General features: G+C 49.4%; 1 protein-coding gene across 1 annotated transcript in view; it reads left to right on the top strand.

Annotated features, from left to right (window-relative positions):
• LOC131266315 (teneurin-m) overlaps window positions 1-18,006 on the top strand; it is a 193,628-nt gene that overhangs the window by 17,095 nt on the left and 158,527 nt on the right. The gene's annotated exons all lie outside the window — the stretch shown is intronic.

Below are 18,006 nucleotides of genomic sequence, written 5' to 3'. Positions count from 1 at the left end.
CTTCAGCGTTGATCGTTCGAAGTGAGTTCTTTTTTTGTTTTGGTTTGATTTCTGTTCGTTCGAACCGGATTTAGAAGTTGAGTTGGGACCGTCTTTACACCGTTCGGTCCCAAGAAAGTCCCCAAGCCGACCCCGTTATAGAGCTTGTTAAGGACTTGGGGACTTCATTACTGGCCGGCAACTTCCTAGAAAACCCTAAATTACGACCGCGCTGGCGCTGGAAAACAAGCAAAGACACTTTTAGATAAGCCGCGAGCCTTTTGCCGGAGCGGTGAAGCAGGGGGGAAAAGTTTTTAACAATCATCTTCCTTCCTCTCCGTCCCTCCGTCAACCCCACGAATGGGGCAATAAAACAAAAGCTGATCGATCGTCATTTTTCCCCGAACGCGCGCTGGAGGAGGAAGTTTTTCCCTCGCAACAAGCTCGAGGTTTTTTTTTTGTTTTACGGTCGTGTACTTGGAGTGGAGTTCTTTTGCCGCTTCTTTGAGGTTCTTCCCACAGCAGACGGCGGCTAGCCCAAAAGCCATCACCATAGTTGGTGTATCCCCCGCCAGAGCGACTAATTAGATAAACTCCCGCCAAACCCGCCAACATCTATCGCAATGGGGCGCCTTATTTGGAACCGGGCAATTGCTCTAAAGCAACGACCGGGCCCTCGACTGGCGATCAATCGATCGAACGGTGGATCCGATGGCATCGAACCTCGGACTAGTTCTCCCCGTTCTGCTCTAGCCCGATGTTCAGCCCGGTCGCCGGTGAAGCGACACAGCAAACTAAATGTAATCAAACTTTGGAACAAACTTACGATTATTGCTTTTGTTCGGTACTCGGCGCCGCCGACTTTCCGGAGTCGGAAATTGCCCCAAAAGCTTTCTTTTATTGTTTTAGTTCTCAAGATGTCAATCTCCCCAAACGACGCACACAGAGGAAAAAAATAAAGTTAGGTTAAGCGCTGTGTTGGAGACTGCCCAAGTTCGCGTAGTACTAGCGGTCGGTGGTGCTGGAGCTAAAGTTCAAGTTCATTTCGATAAAGTTGAACCGTCGTGGTCCAAGAAGGTGAATGATGAAAAGACGTAGGAGGGAAACAAAATCATCGAACTAACTTAAGTCACGCTGCCTGACAAAAGAACGGGCTGATGTAAGATATTTGAGATCTTTACATCACAAGTTGTTACCAGATTGAACTATGCGTGTTTCCAAACACATCCACCATCCACGAGTTCATACCAAAACTGCTTAGTCCTAGTCCTGATGCTTGTGACGTAAAAAAGTTCTCCTACCCGAAGAACTCTCTTAAATCGCAACTCTACAGTCCATTTACCAAAACGAAACCCTTCATCCGCCTCAAATCCTCATCTCTACGGGGGTCTTATCGGGGGTGAACCTAACACGCGTGGTATCGAAGCTTGTGATCCTAACGGGCGCGGCTCCCCAAGGCATCAAGGTTGGCGAGAGTTGGCGTGACCAACGCTTACGCCCTCTGGCGGGGTAACGATGATCGTTCATATTAATAGGCTATTAGACTAAAATCTTCACCTTCCATCACACATTCGGACGGTGTTGAGGCGTGGAAGTTTGAAGCTAGGAGTTGTTCAGAGGTGGGAGTTAATCAAAAAACGGAACATACTGTGGAGGTTGGGTGAGATGAAATATGTGGAAACGACAGTAACTCGTGGGTTACCTGGTACACCTATGGGGCGAAACAAAGCTGAACGAATGACGAATGGGTCAATTTCTGTCAAGAATTTTACCATTTTTGATTGCCGCTAATGTGCGGAATCGTTTCGATGGTTCGGACGTTGGTTCCGGTGCTTGCATGTCGTTTTTAGGTGTTTGCGCGCCGGATCGGTCCGTGCAAACGTGCTGTCTGTCAGCAAGAAGTGTTACAAGAAGCTAACATCGCTGTTTACGATGTGGTACTGGTCCAAACCCCCCACTCAAATAGACACAACCCTCGGTCGGAGCCCATGGCCTTTGGAGCCGTTTTTGGAGTTCACAGCGTTGCGTTGGAAGATCAAAGAGTGTTGGTTTGAGGCGCAACCGACGTGTGGCTACACGACCGAGGAATGTAGGCAAGGCGGCTCCATACCGTTCCCAAATAAACTGCACCATCTGCAGTACGTGGCAGCGCTTGCAGACTTCCGCCAAATGGTACGCTCGCACAGACACACCAAAGGGAGGGGCGCGATTGTTTCCGTCCGGTAATGAATTTGGACTACACATGCACGTACTCTCCTCCCGGTAGAAGTAAGTGAGGAACGCCAGACCGCGCTGTGGAAGCGGTTTAGACAGATAAACAATAACACAACACGGTCGCAACTCGCAAGATCCGCTACAGGAGAGAAAAAAAAGGTGAACAAATGGTGACCAGCTGGGACCGGAATGGTGAGAGGATACCACCAGAAGTCACACTACGCGCCTCCGCGGGTCTGCATGAGGTAGCATAAATTTATTACTCATGTTCATCCCTCATGTCAGTGTTTACCAGTTGGGCGTGAAGAAGGAGCGCACCGATGAAGCAAAAACCAAAAACCAAAAAAATAATAATAACGAACGCTCCCGATGACCCCCCTCACACAGAGAACGGTGGAGTAAGGTTCCCATATGGTGTCGGGAGGTTCATATTTCATCCGCAACCGGGCAAGAACCCCGTGGCTTGGGCTTCCTCCGCACAGTCGATTCGCGAGGGACTCGAAAAACTAAACGAGATGCGAGATTCCCCAACTAGCGACAACAAACTCCTGCGGGACCTCAACAGCCCCCGGGTCTCATACTTTTGTTGCACTATCAAATAATGAAATCTAAATTAAAATTAAACAATTCGCTTAGTGCGCGGCGGCTTCCTTATGGGATGTTGTTGTGGAAACCGCGGCTACTTACTCCAACTCCACGCGCGCTGACCTATGCCGGTCCTCACCTAGCCTCAAAGGTGCAGACTATGCTGTCTGTGTTTTTACTCCTTGTACTTTTGCATCTTAGCTCCAACCAACGGGAGGACTCATTTTTATCCGACCCCCTTTCTTCATCCAGTACTATAGCCGTTTGACCATCTGCATCTTCTGAGCGACGCGCTGCAGCAAGAGGCATCGACTGCGGAAGGGCATAATTACACCACTCATTTGCCAGATTGTGTTATGGCAGGCGCTATTGTATTCGGGTGTAGAGTGTGTGTGTTCTTTTGCTTTCCGCCCTTTGACTTCTTGTTCGCGGGCACGAGAGTTGCAAGTCCCCCCCCTTTAGGTGGCGTGCAGTCTCCTTCAGATCTCCCGGTAGGGGGGCTCTCGGTACGGTCGGCAGTTAGCCATGTCACTTGAACACAATTACCGTTTTCTGTTTTTTCTTTTTGGCAAAGTGGGTTCCCCGCAGTTTAAACTGAACTCTCTTCAGAAGGGGATGGCCAAAGTCCCACTTCACCATATCGTCATTATTGCGATGAAGATTCGTCAACATACGTTGTACCGAGATGGCGCTCCATAGTTGTGGGTAAAAAAATCCACTCAACCAAACGCGACTCCCATCCCTCCCAACTTTTGGAACCCTTCGTCTTGTAATGAGCCAATCGTGACTCGTCGAATAAACGTGTCCGTGAAGTGGAGTCCCTGGCATGAGACATAGGAGATGACTCTTTCGCCAATTGCTTCAATCGACTTCTAAGCAGCGGGCTCTGTGCGTGTCTTGTAACTCAGTTCCCCCTGGCTCGAGTTTCGATTTCGAATGCAACCCTTCGCTTTTCCCATTCCACCGGTGTCAACTAGCCCGAGACCCGCTTCGCTTCAGTGCGCTTCGCTGCCTCGCCAGGCCCCTTCCCTTTTCGTTGATGTGATGAAGTTGTCAATTTCGTGCTCGATCTTGCGCCGCGCGAGAAAATGGACCGCTTGTTCGCGCCGTGGTGGTACCGGCGAAATTAATTAATCAGAAAAGAAGAGAGCGAAAGTACCGCCTCCATCCACCCCCCCTTCCGGAAGCGGAAGCGTGGCACGCAACTTCGTTAGACGGTGGTGGTGATGGTGAGCAAACTTTCTTCCCCAAATCCAAGGTCCATCGCCTCCCTCCGGAAAGCTATTCGCTCCGTCGTTCCGTTGAAGATTTTACGGTTTTTTCGGACCGTTTTCGGTTTGAAGCACTTTTCTACTTCTAGTGGTGGTTGTTTTTTTATTTTCCGCGGGGTTTCCCGAGAAAAGCACACCCTCCCACCCCGTCCCGGTTGCGTTCTTCCTGTGTTGTTTTGCCAACTTTGAACGAATTCTAATTACGGGGCTCATTTCCGAAAAGTTTTACTCCGACGAGGTTCGTTAGCATCGCTGACGAGCTCTGGACGTCGTTTCATTCGCTTTTTCTTTTTTTGCCCTCCCCTCCCTCTCCTCCGTTTCGGCCATCGCCGGGAAAACTCTCTTTCAAGCGAGCGTCCGAGGTGGAAGGATACAAATAATGATGCCACCCACTCCGGCAAGGTGACACGGGGGAGGAAGGGGGGTGGACGATGATGGTCGTCCCAATGAGGGGGAACGGGTGGTGGTGGCGGCCAAAAATGTACGGCCAACCGGAACAGATCGGAAGTGCCATCGGAAGCTGAGGGCAAATTTTCCCTTCCTTTTTACGGCGCCCATAAAGTTTCGATATTTATGGAAGGCCACCAACAACACCGGCCTCGGGGGGACCAACATCTCGGGTGCGGGATATTTTAGGGCAGCCCATAAAATGCTGCACGCACCGAAAAACGGTCCCCCCCCTCCCCCTCCAAGAAGGGCCCACAAACCTTCCCCGCCCTATACACCTAGGTCTCAAGATGGAACTCGTTTTGGGAACCTTACGTGGCGCTTGTTTTTCCGCCTGCGGGTGAGTGTGTGTATGTGTGTGTGAAGAAAACAAACTACTCGCCATATTTTTTGGTGGCCATTCGCCAAGGCTTCTTCGAGGTTGGCGAAAGTCACCGCGAAAGGGCAAGCAGGTCAGTGTAGGCACGGGGAGTACCAAAGAAACATTTTGCACATATCGCACACATCCATTGAATCGGGGGTGAAGCGAGGAAGTCCAGAGGAGGTAAAGCCATAGTGGTACATTTCAATCCTAGCCAAACCGACATACAAACTCCAATTCCACGGCGTCGAGTCGGTCGCCTTGCTGTGGCACACATTTTCGATAAGAGACCGATCGGAGACGCAAAGAACAGCGTCTCGGAGACGCGCGCGCTCTCGCTATCTTAAAACCTAACCTCACTTATTTCATCCCACGTTCATCCGCGTGGTAGTTTCTCCACCATCCCACCGCGAGATCGCGTAGGAGCGAAACCCAAAAAAACCAGATTTAATTAACAGATAATACTTTCCTTCTTTTTGCCCGCCTGAAGTATGTTGTCTGCTGAGGCTGACTTATGTGTGTGTTCTTTTTTCTCCCGGTCTTCTACTTGATTCGTCGCTGAGGGACCACATAGACGGGCACTTTTTCCAGAGAGAGGAACGTGAGGTACTTCGATTTCCTGGAAGAACCTATTTCTTTGGGACGGCAACGAAAAAACACCAAGACACCAGGCGGGGAGAAAGATTGCAACGTGATTGCGTCTGCACGGGGTTCTTGAGCGATGTTTCTAAATGTCAAAACAGTTTTGTTTCCCCCGCCCCGGACAGGCACACCCGCCGCTCCCGGAGGAACGCTCGGGTTCGCTCGCTTTCTTTACCATCCGTCCTCCGTACACCATTAACCGTTCGGCAACAATGTTGCCTTGGCTTGGGTCGGTCGGTTCGCATGTCTTGTAGCGGATTTACGCCACCAAAACACCCACACAAGACGTGAGTAACCCGTCCGTAAGAAGTCGACAAAGATGGAGACCGTAAGCAGCCGGTGGTTTTGGCTGAACGAAATCTTTACCGCGCAGCAACAACAAGGCCCTCGACAGGCGAAACTGATAAACGCATCGAACGGAACTTACGTCATGGCGCGTTTTGAAAGTTGTGCTGGTGCAGTCTACTTTCAGCTGAACTTGTTCTAGAAAGCGCGTTCCCACTGTGGAAGAAAGTCGAAGAAACCGCGGGATTAATAATCCCCTAGCCATTGGTTTTCAGTGGAATTTACGAGCATTTTTAGGTCGTGTTTCAGGCGTTGTTTGTGGGAAGAGCATATAACTTCATCCCGATGGTACGTTTTTAAGAGTTGAAAAGTATTTCAATGGGCAAGCTCAGCCTAAGATGGTGATAAGATAACACCCGCTCTCTTCTCCTGGTTCAAATATAATCTGGTCCAGCACTCTGTGTTGCACTGGTAATAAAATCTTGACAGCTTTAAAACACCTACTTTGAGGATTAGAAAATAACTCCTCTCTTCGGCCACACCCTGGAGTCAATCAATTGTCGTGTCGTTTGGTTTCTTCCTATAAGTCCGCCACATTAGATCCCAATAGCACGCGTACTACACTCTGCATCCTTCGAATGGGAAGAGTCCAATAGCGATAAAACTCGAGATCGCTGTTGTGTCGCTAAGTAGCTATAAAGGAAAATTACCGTCAAGCGCTAGACGAGAGAGCCCAACAATCCAATCCATGAATTGCCACAATTATTTCGCCTGCTTTATGATTATTGCCCACTTCGGCGGGAAGTAGCGGAACCTTAGCTCGTTGATGCTGTTGAGTGTGTGCCACCAGCAGCATATCGCCCCCGACGTTGTACAATTTGTTTTTGAACGCTGCGCTAGTTAAAGATTTGCGGTCTGTTCTACGAGCTCGCTTAATATAGCGTCACACCACTACCACACACCACTCGCTGACCCGAGCGTATGTTCCAGCTCAGTCTGATAATGGCAACCGTTGGTGAATTGTGCCCGAGAAACCATTTTATCGATTGCCACATCCGGTGGCTTGTTCGAGATGATGGTGTATCCCTCGGGGCAACAGCGGAAGGGAGATGCACAGAGCGGAGCAGAGTCGCCAGTTTTGTTTAGATCTCCCAGGACCGATAGCAGCGGGTGTGTTACTGCCTAGGAAGGCAGGCTGCTGCTGGTCGCTTCCGTTGACAATTCAATCCGTTTGGCCTTGAAGTGAGAGCACGTTGCGTGTGCGAGCGCAGTGTCAAAAGTGACAGCTCAGTCGTCGCTGTGTGCGGGGCCTAGATCTCGATGGACCATCATCAACACGGAAGCTTCGGCTACACGCCATCGGGAGCGCGCCGGAGTTGGGGGGAACGCGTTATTAATGAATGCCCGATGGGACAAACTTCGCATCTTCTCGGTGCCCACGAACCACGGGCAGGAAGCTAGCTAGAGTCGTGGGTTTCATTTATCGAGTTGCTCCACAACATTCCACATGTCCCAGGTCCCTAGTCCCGACGGTTAATTCGCCTGGAGCGGCAGGAACCCACGTCCTCTATTGCCTGCACGACCCACGAAAGTCGCCAGAAACTCCCGACCCTCACTTATCACCGCCGGCCGATCTTCCAGACCCGCGCACCTCCGGGAAGGCGCTTGTGTTTCAAGACTTTAATTGGGCACCCCCCCCGAAAAATTCCCGAAACTGGCGCGAGCGCGCGAGGCTGGAAAATCGAGATTTAATCACTTTATAACATACTTCCTGGGTTCCCAAACGCGCGAGAACGTGCCTTCGTCACGGCGGGCTCTCGGAAGGTTGGTGGCATAAAGTTGGTACGGCGGCGATCTCTCGGACCCTTCGGTGGCAGCCTTCGTTTTGATCCCGTCATTCGCTGCCGCTTGGTGTTCTTTTTCTCTCCTCCAAGGGACCCGGGATTGAACGCGCCACATCGCGTCCCTCTAATCGTTTACGACCGTTCCTCGCATACCGGTGGGTCCGATTGGGCCCGGCCGTTCCTCTCGCTCTTGGTGTGATTTTTCGGACAATCATTACGTGTCGTTCATTACCGAGGGCTGCATGTTTCCGCGACCATGGCAGTCGGGTCCGGACTGAGGTCTCAATTAACGTCGAAACTTGGGTTACTTGAGAGTGCTTTCGTTTATAGACGACGGTGTGAGAAGAGCTTAAAAATTAATGTTTGATTATACACGACCTGGCACCGAAATTCGACGTTAGTTCTGGCTCTTCGCCTTAGCCGACCACTCACCGAATGCTCACCGTGCAACACCCTGTACGGCACGTAATGTGTTGCTAATTTTGTAATTTACAGGCACCTCCACCTGCCTACGCTTTCCCAGCACAGGCTTAGCCCAGGAGTTCCTGGTCCATTACTTAGCACCTACGGGACGTTCATCCGGTTTTACTCGAAGCAAGGTTTTTAAAAACTGGTTGGAAGTAATGTTACATAAATCCGCCAAACGCTATCTAACAGTCCCAGGGGAGGTCAGGTCAGACGGTGGACTGTAGTCAAATCCGCATTGCGTAGTCTGGAGAGAGTTTTATAAATCCTATCCACATACTACGAGGAGATGGAAGCGTAGGACGGAGTAATGCTCTGTAAAGCTAATTTTAAAATCCCTCCTCCCAAAACCCTTCACATCACTACCAGCATAACGTTTCAAATATTGTAATGTAATTATCTGTCCGCCCCTCGTTGGCATCCCAGTTCTGAACGATGTTCGTAGGAGGGAGTTCGTGCTACATGAGCGTTTCCCAAGCATCCGGAGTAATCTCGTTACATTCGGTTGAACTTGTTTTGCAGATTTTTTGTTTTGTTTTTATCTGTTGCCTTGCAGTCGCTGCTGTTTCGTTTCAAACGTACCAAACGTACCTTCCATCCAACCCCGTGCTATCCTTCCGACCTTATAGTCCCGTGGTATTTTGTCCGTTTTGTTGCTGCCTTGAAAGCCGCTCGGGGGGCTCGCGATGTTGCCCGGTGCAACCGTGGCGCAGTCGGAAGCTGCTGATATTAAAACAATCGTTGAAAACACACCAGGCGTGCGTCGAACGGGCCCCGGAGAAAGTCCGGCTATCGACTGGACCCATCCTTTCGGACGGGAAAGCGCACAGCGCGCCAACACTTGACGGAAGCACCACCTCCACCGTCGTCGTCATCATCATCAGCAGCAGCATCAGATCCCCGTCGCGCACCTTTGCGCGAAGCAAGGGCCAAATCACGGGCCAAATATGCAACGGCGATCCTGTTCAGAGTGCTTACGGTTCGCTTGCCACCAACCACCACTGGAGTGGCGTTGGCGTCGGCGACGGCGACTTTAATTAAATACAAGGCGTCGGGTGAAATTGTTCTGCGGAAAAATTGCTTGCAGCGTTATTTACAGCCCGCTGAGCATCAGACGATCCGGGTATGTCCTCGCGTTGCCGTGGCCCGTGGCGAGAGATGCGGGTGAATGTCAACCGAAAGCAGTGAAGGTTGTTTGCGTTCGCTTGTTGAAGGCTCTCCGTGGCGCGGGACGGGGAGGAACTGGTGGGTGGTGGTGGTTTATCTCCCAGGAGTTTTGCGGAATATGATGTGTTCGTTGCGATGGAAAATTATAATAAACGCACAAGTACGGGGAAAGAATTCGTGCTGCACAATTTCGGCGAATCTGCTAACTAACCAGAAATAGTTTGAAATGAGTTTCGTAACACAGGTATTTCGTAGCTCTTGTAGTCCGGAGATTTTGAACATCGCTTCAACAAGGTCCAGCGCTACTCCAATAAAGTTCTGAACGGAGGATAATGTATTGGACCAGTTCTAGTAACTCCTACCGTCCTAGATACCGAGCCATGTTTTGTCTTCATGCTACAAAATGGCGCCCTCTGAAGCCCTCTTGCTTCGGGGGAAGTACTTCGTGAGAAATTACAAAAACAACTGAACCTTGCGACGTACGGTGTTCCCTTTAACTGGTGCACCTTCTCTCTTGTGTGGTCTTATTGACCATGAGTAACTGACGCACGATTCGGGGACGTAGGATCCACATTCCTCACGTATTTGATTGTTGTCATATGGAATTGATTTAGGCGGCAATAATACTAAACAGTATGGCAGGCGTTCCTACTCTATCTCCACTTCACCCTGTCTCTCTCTCCCTCGCATCTTGCATAAACAAATGCGTGCTCTCTGATATTCAGATGAGTGAGCCCACTCCTCCGCTCAGTTTGAGTTGGAGGCCGGGAAACGTTTGTTTTTCCACTGCGCAGCGGCTTTCCAGGGCCAGCTTATTTAATGCCTCATCAAAATATTTCCGAGCAGTTAAACGTTCGTTTGGCTGGAGATTTCCTACCCCGGGGGCGTCCGAATATCTTCGTGTTTGGGACGAGATTTATGGGCCTGAATAAAACGTCTTGCTGTCCGATGACTTGTGTATGTCCTTTTTTTCCCGGTTCTTCTGCCCGACGCTTGGTAAGCGCGTAGTTCACAAGGTCCAACGGTGTTAGACGGTGGGATCGAACGGATAAGAATGTGTGTGCTACTCCTCCAAATTCCTTTTTCCTTTCGTAGTACCTTCGCGAATCGATCGAACAAAAAAAAAAGACTTGAACAAAGGGAACTCCTATCGCGGACTATGTTCGATGTGACTAAAGCGAAAAAATATATATCTATACCGGCAGGAAAAAACAAACATTCCTCGAAACCCAGGATGACATCATCGATTTTCGTTAATGTTTCTCGCCTCTTTGTCGGCACACCGGTGCGCCAGCCCCAAGTGTGGAACCAGTCGGTTTGAGCAGTTCAATTTCAGAAGCGTGAAATAACGTAAATCGATTAATGCCTTCAAGCCTGCTTCACCTTCCGGCTGTGCGTTGTGTGTTTTCCTTCGGGATGGCGCTTCGAGTCGCGGCCAAGAACCGCCATTAATTGTCAGGGACGTGCCTCGTAGTAGCAGAGGACCGCACACGACGGAACCGGCTGGGATGGGAGTGAGATTTTTACTTCGTCATTTTTCCTGGTCCCATACGGACCGCCATTACAACGGCTTCGGAATGGTTCGGAATTGTACAGAGGACTGCGTTTTCCCGCCCTGCCTTCTTTTGGTTCTGAGACTCTTTCACCGGTCCGGGATGACCGGCGTTCGGGACTGTCTGTAATTTTCAAAACTTGCCCTTTATTCTATTCCCCACCCTCTGTCTCTCCAAATGAATTCTCTTCTGGTTCCTCAAGTCTTTGTCTAAATCAACGGCAGAAGTACCGACGACGCCAGCATTTGATCGCAGACTCCCATCTCCCCCGGCAAACACTTGTCCTTTTGGATCCCCGTTCTCCACTCCTCCAACATTCAGCACCAACACCACCATGCCTCGCGTAACGCGCACCATTTGCACGTTTTGGAGCTTGAAGCTGGTTGCCGGCGCTCAGATCAAACGGCAGATCTCGGGCGAGGTGCGAGAAATATGAAACATGTATCGCTTGGTGTACTTTACCTCGTCCCAGTACCCTCCACGGAGCCTGCCTTCTGTCAGCTGAGATTCGAGACACTGGTTCTGGTGAACGAATGAATCCATTTCCCAGGCGTTTCGTAAATAAAGCAACACGACCCACACCGACTCACCGGAGGAGGGTGTTGAAAAGTGAGAGGACCAAAAGGAAATTTTAATTGATTTTGCCCTCACCCTCCCCCCCACCCCCCTCTCCCCTCAGCAATTTTCTTCAACCTTGCGATGGTTTCTGATCAATCGAAGTTCACAACAAGCGGGTCGGATTTGTTCGTTATGTTCGATTCGCTTTCGCACTTTCGAAGAACGAAATCGAATCACTATGTATAAACGAAGTCGCGTAAAAAAACAGGCCTTCTGCTTGAAGACAATGTCGTCGTCGGTCCAGGCTCAGATCAAGCTCCGACCGAGCGAAATAATAATCAAAACCGGGCGGAGGACAAAACCGAGAACCCTGAACAGCTCCGGCGTGTACTGATCAAAAGTTTGGTTAATTGTTTCCAATCCTCGCCAATGCTGTTGCTGACAGACGGACCGTGGCGTGAAACCGGGGACCGAAGAAAGAACAGTGTCCTCCCGGGTGCGCCTCCACCGGAGGAAGATCGCGGGAAAATTGATTGAAGTTTTCCGAAGCTTCTTTGAAATCGATGAGGTTCTTTCTCTCTCTATCTCTCTGCCTACTGAGGCTGATTGTGAAAACATTCCGCGAAAGAGTGCCTTCCCAGGGGATGGTTGTAATTTCCGGTTCAATTGTTTCACTAACCAGACCGGTGGAAAGTTTTGCACGTTTTCCGGCGCTTACGAAAAAATAGATTTTCCAGAAAAAAAAGGAAGCATGAAACGTAGCGAGTCTTGTCACTTTCAAAGCGAAGTATCAACACTTTTCTTTCCCGCACAAGAGAGTGAAGGAGAGAGAGGGAGTGTCTCTTCCTCACTTCACTTTCGGGCTCTGTGGGTGGAAAATATGAAAATTACCAGTCGTGTGCCGTGTTGGCTTCCCCCGGTAAACAATTCACATGCAAGCAACTTTTCCGTTTTCGGCTCGGCATTTTTTGACAAGCATTCTATTCGAAACCGTTTTTGAGGCATCCCTCCATCCCCAGCGCATCCACTCACCTCAAATGGGCCCCGTGGGCTCATTGTTCCGTAACGGTTGCTACACACCCGAAAACACCAGCAAAAACACACAGACACACGCAGTAAGAGACGCGATGCGGATGATGTCCTTGCGTGCTCCATTGTTAGACGGGACCAATTTCTCATCAGAAAGGAATTTGCCTCCCAATATTCCCCCGAAACATACCGTAACGCCAGCTCGTCCCACTCTCCCCCTCCATTTTCCTATCTTCTGGCATACAAAGGAAACTGCCTTACCTTCCAGCGACCCTCCCACCTCACGATTTGGGTTTCCCAATTTTTTTTTGGCAGCTTTTCTTCGTCTCATCATCCAAGGAGGGGCTTCGCGGAGTTCGCGCGTCAAAGTCTCCTCTCCCGGAATGGTGGCTGGGTTTCCTTTTGTGTCGCGTGGTGTACTGTTTTTTTTCTACTCTCGCCTTCCTTCGTTTTGCACCGACCAGCTGGGAAAACTCTGCCCGGGCAAGATGAGAGTTGGCGGCGGGCGCGATGTCAACTGGCGAGGGCTCAAAATGTTCGCGCAGATCCTTTTTCTGTTGGTGGTGTGGGAAATTGGAGAAAGGAAAACGCGAACACAAAAGATCATCATGACCGCCACCCCACCCTACTTCCTATCACCGTATTGTTCCGCGAACTGTGCAAGCATTTTCCTCGACCGCTTCTTCTGGGAAATTTTCCCGCCGCGCAAAGTCGTTTCGAATGGGAGCCGGGGAAGTGTTTTCGAATCATTCGAATCACCGCGGGGTTGGTACGGTAGGGGGAAGTCACGGGCAGTTTAGGTGACGAAGTGGCCACTGATAGGGATCCAACGCTATCTTTTATCTCGCGACGGTGACAAGCCCTATATACCTGCGTGGGGAAAAAGAGAGAGAGATGGTCTTTTGTGTCGGTGTGATCATCTGACACGGCGGGAACATCATCATCGTCACGTCACACGATCGTCCTTTCTATTTTCTAATATTTCGATTGTGCCTCATCCCCGGGACGACGACGGTGTACGTGTTTGCCTTGCAGCTTGTTATGGTAAACACACCTCAACGTGATTCCTGTTGTCAAATCGTTTCCGGAACCTCGCGCCGGGATGTTTTATTCATTCCGAACGTACATCACAACGGTGGAACGGGTATTTGTAACTCCACCGTCGTTGTTTCTGGCAATGTTCCTTCACCATCTCACCGGGGGAAGTATCATTTTCACCGCTTCCGATTTTGTAGCATAGCGTTCTGATAATGATGGGTAGTACGTATGGACGCGTTTTCGTGTTACAAAATGGCAGCCGCTGTTCAATCGAACCACTTCGGTTCGAACGTTCTCCCGTTCGGGGCAATGTTCTAAATTTTCCCAGAATGAAATGCTTTCCCGCGTTCCTGGTGGTGGCATAAATCTTGGCGTCCCGACCTTTGGAAAGCTTCCGTCCTGTGGCGGTTTCATTGCGAACCTCACCTCTTGTTGGGTTCAAGAGAAGGGTGGTCGTCTCTCTGCCATTTTTTTCTCCGTTCCCCCCAGTCCCGTGTGTTCCACGAGAATGGGAACCTTGGGTTCACCCGGTCGACCCAAAAACTCCTTAACTCCTTCCTAATGGCGTAATGACCCATAATTTCCATCGAAAATGGGCATAAATCACATTCCAGCGCGTCGTGCCCGGAACCGGGAGGGCCCCGACGCGCTGTACCTGCTGAAATGGGTACAGCTAGGAGCAGGAGGTTACTCCACGCGAACCGCAATGGGAGTGCAATTACGCAATCGAGACCATGCTGGACCGGACCATGGACTCGAGCAGAAGAAACGTGTAGCGAATCCCACCTACGCGCCAACTCCATGAATTGCTCGGGATGAAACATGGTCCATACTTGACCTCCCACCGTTGCCTCTCGAATGTCCCATCTCCCGTAATCGGCATCATTATCGGCATCGTTAAAACTGCTCTCTCCTGTATGGTCCGGAATATGGTTCGGCGTTTCGCCTGCACCCGAAAAACAACGCCTTCCTGACTCTGCAGTCCTTCTTGTACGACGATGTTGCGCTAGGTACCACGAGATTGTTGCATTCTCCGTGGGGAACCCATCAGGAGCTCGCTGGGAAACACCCAAACCAGCGGGAGTTTGATTGAACCTAAAGTACCCTTCCGACTAATTGTCGACTAACGTATGCGTTAGTTTTGGGAGGCTACTTTAGACATCGGCTAAAAGGGCTGCAACACTTAAGGTGTCAGTTACTAACCACCCACGTGCCTCGGAAGGTGTTTTGATGGTCGCAGTTTTGATACCCATTTCCTCCGGAGTTTGGCATATCATTCAATCTTCCAGTCCAACATCCGGGAAGTACTTGAGGAATCGGTGTTTTATTCTTCCTTCAAACCAACTGTTGTAGACGCAAGTTTAACGAAATGCAAACGAGAACGAGCACCAACTCCTCGTGCCCGAGGGACAGGAACAAACAAACCAACAACGGGGCCCCGGGTATTTACATAAACAAATGATAAACATAACCATTATCATAAATACATATCATCCCGGCTATTGTTTCGTGTCGGGTCGGGAGGGGAAAAGAAACCGGGGATTAACGAGGCACTAACGGATGATCTTTCGTTTCTTCGAAGGCACCGGGAGGGTTTTTCTTTTCTTGCTTTTTTGGGTGTACTTTCCGGTGTTCCTGTCCTCGAGCATTGGATCGGATCGGATTAATATGCGATGCAGCAGTCATCAACTTCCAAAACCCCCTCTCAAAATGATCCAAAGTGACCAACTACTCAGGGAAGACAACCCATCTCGAAGTCTCGAATGCAAGAGAATGGAAGGAGAAAAAAAATGGGTAAAAGGACATCAACACTCTACGTCCAACATAAGCATATACACACCTTCGTTTCCCACACGGCGAAGGACAAATATGACTCCCGTTCCTCGCATCCGTTTCCTCCCTCTTCGTTGAGGCTTCAGAGAGGCGCAAATATTTATGCGCTGACGGTTACTTCTTCCCGGATCGGTCACTGACGGAAGCTGCCTTCGAGCATTTTTCTCCCGGGTCCTGAGGAAATTGTAAACCAAACCGAAACGCCGAAGTGGCCACCTATTTATTTTTTTGTTTGGTTCAGACGAAAACGAACGGGTGGGCCCTCCTCCCAGCAGGGTCCGTGGAAAGTGTGGTTTGTTTTTTAATGTTGCTGTTTTATTTATCTCCAAACCGTCTATTTTGTGTCTTCTCGTGTCTTCCCTCCCGGGCCAGGTCGTGCTTTTTATTTTTCTGGGAGGTGGAGTGAAATGAACATTTTCTTTTATTGACACGCTAATAGAATCAATTAACGCAAAGCCCCATAGGCTTCCCTTTTCCTCCAGCGCTTGTGTCGCCGGTCCTCCGGTGTTCGTCCACAAATGCGATTGCGGTAGCGAGCATTAATCGTTCTGACGTTGGTTGGGATTGGATGAGGTGAGATTCAACCACCAACCATTTCGCGGGATTTGGAGCTACAGGAGAGGCAGCTGGTGCTGCTGCGGTTGGCCGGTGGAAGGCGTTTATTTATGTTTACTCTTAGCATCTCGTTACAGTGAAGCGAGGGAGAAGCAGCTCGGTCCCAGCCGTGAGAAATTATTTGAATGAATTCGATTGTTTTTCGACTGAATTTTGGAAGAAAAATGGAAATTGACCACCAACCAAACCGGTAATTCCTTCGGGGAAAAGTAGGGAAATTACGCGGTTTTTCGAACAAGCCCCGTTTTTCTAGTAGACCTTGGCCATGAGAGTTTAACACCTCGAGAGCTATTGGTTTAGCTTGCAGGGTTAGGGAAATTTAAGAAAATTCGGTGCGTATTTTAGAGCAAACGTTATGTGGAATATTATAATGAGTCATAATTTATCATCTCCCTTCGAAGGTCCGTTCCGGGAGAAAATGTTAGGTTATAAAATTAGGCATATTTTTATTTGTACATGGCACGATACCCTCATTTATTGGACTTGGCTTCTGGTCGAGGATCGTTAATGTAGCCTTTTTTGAAGAAAGTTATATTTTAGATCTGTTTTTAGCCGGGAGGTGCTGGAGAGATTCAAACCCACAATGTCTAGCGTGGTTTTTCCTCGCACTACCACTACACCATGGGGATCGTCACAATTTGCATGTCAGTTTTGCGATAAAAACAAGCTCGTTTTATTAGAAACGTTTAGTATACGGTAGTTTTAGAATAAATGCTATGAGATGATGTTTTTAAATTAAATTTTGCAGTATTTATTCAACTTCTGTCATGTTTAAGTAGCATAATACTTAATCAGTCAGGAAGCCAAATCAACACCTTTCTATCGTATCATTTTAGCCGAATGAATTTGCCTTTTCTTAAAGGTTTTATCATTTCTTTCCTGCACGCGCCGGCATAAAAGTGACCATTAGGTGCTTAGTTTAAAATGGAAATGATTTTAGATCGGTTTAATGGCCTCTCAACCGACATTCCTACACACCACGACGCCTTAGAGTGGCTCCCCGGGGCCGATGTGTAAGCTTAACGTCACCCGATTTGACTGGCATTTCCCAATGGCAACACCCTCCCCCTCCCTCTCTCTCCCTCCATCCATTCCTTTCATCCTTCGATTTATGGAACTTTATGGCCGGCAGAGAAAGCGCTCGCAAACGCTGCCCCATCGCCCGAAAGCCTTTTGCTTGTCGATTGCTTAATCGGCTTTCGGCTATCAACATTATTTTCATCATCATCGTTTTATTTTTTCCCCGCCTCCGGATAATTACCTCCATTCCAGTGATGGGCATGGGGGTTGTCCAGTCGTATGACGTGCTCTTCGGTAGTTTTTGGCTTGTTTTTATGTTTTTTTTTTGTGAAGATCGGGCAGAAGCTGTGATACTCGATTGTCACATAATTTCCACGATTATGAGAAGTGGTGGGGCTTGCTTTTGCCTTTCCGTGCGAGAGTGCCAAAATGAACCGGAGTTCGTACCCGAAACCGCTAAGAGGCTTAAAGGCGAACGCGGGGAAGTTTATTACGGCGCGCTTTACGGACACTTCTCGGGCTGAAGGAGGGCGTCGTCTTGTTTTACAGCGCCTCTCCGTAAACTTGATCCTGCATAATTTTAATTCCCTCCGCTTGCTTACTATTCCGGCTGGTTTTACCTTTTCGGCCCGGCAATTTTTAAGAAGAATATTTTGCGGGCTGACGCTCCTTAAGGCAAGATATTTTCGTCGTTTCGTCTCGAAATACCTTCCAGACGAAACTCTCAACCGAAGTAGCTGAATTTCCGCTGAAGATGGAGTGCCGTCTTTAATTTTTAAACAAGCATTCCACGCCGAAGCTCAACTTTCGGTACGGATTATTTACCGATTTGTGCAGGCAAATGAGCGGCAAAAAAAAAGAGTCCAGAACCGTTGAGCCGAAATGCCGGCCATAAATATGGACATAATTAATATGCTATCGATCGTTTCGTCTTTCAGATCGCAGATTTGACGACGATGATTTCGGGAGCCCCATAAATTGTCCCGACAGCTGCCGCTGGTGCTGGTGCTTTTTTGACTGGTTTGCCTTCTTTTTCGGGGGTCGGTCTTTTTTTCCCTCTTCTTCTTACCCGCTGCATCCCGAAGGCGGTGGTCGTCGCG

The sequence above is a fragment of the Anopheles coustani genome, chromosome 3, assembly GCF_943734705.1.
Source record: "Anopheles coustani chromosome 3, idAnoCousDA_361_x.2, whole genome shotgun sequence".
Taxonomy (NCBI): domain Eukaryota; kingdom Metazoa; phylum Arthropoda; class Insecta; order Diptera; family Culicidae; genus Anopheles; species Anopheles coustani.
The sequence above is the reverse complement of the archived record's forward strand: the minus strand, read 5'-3'. Positions and strand labels throughout refer to the sequence as shown.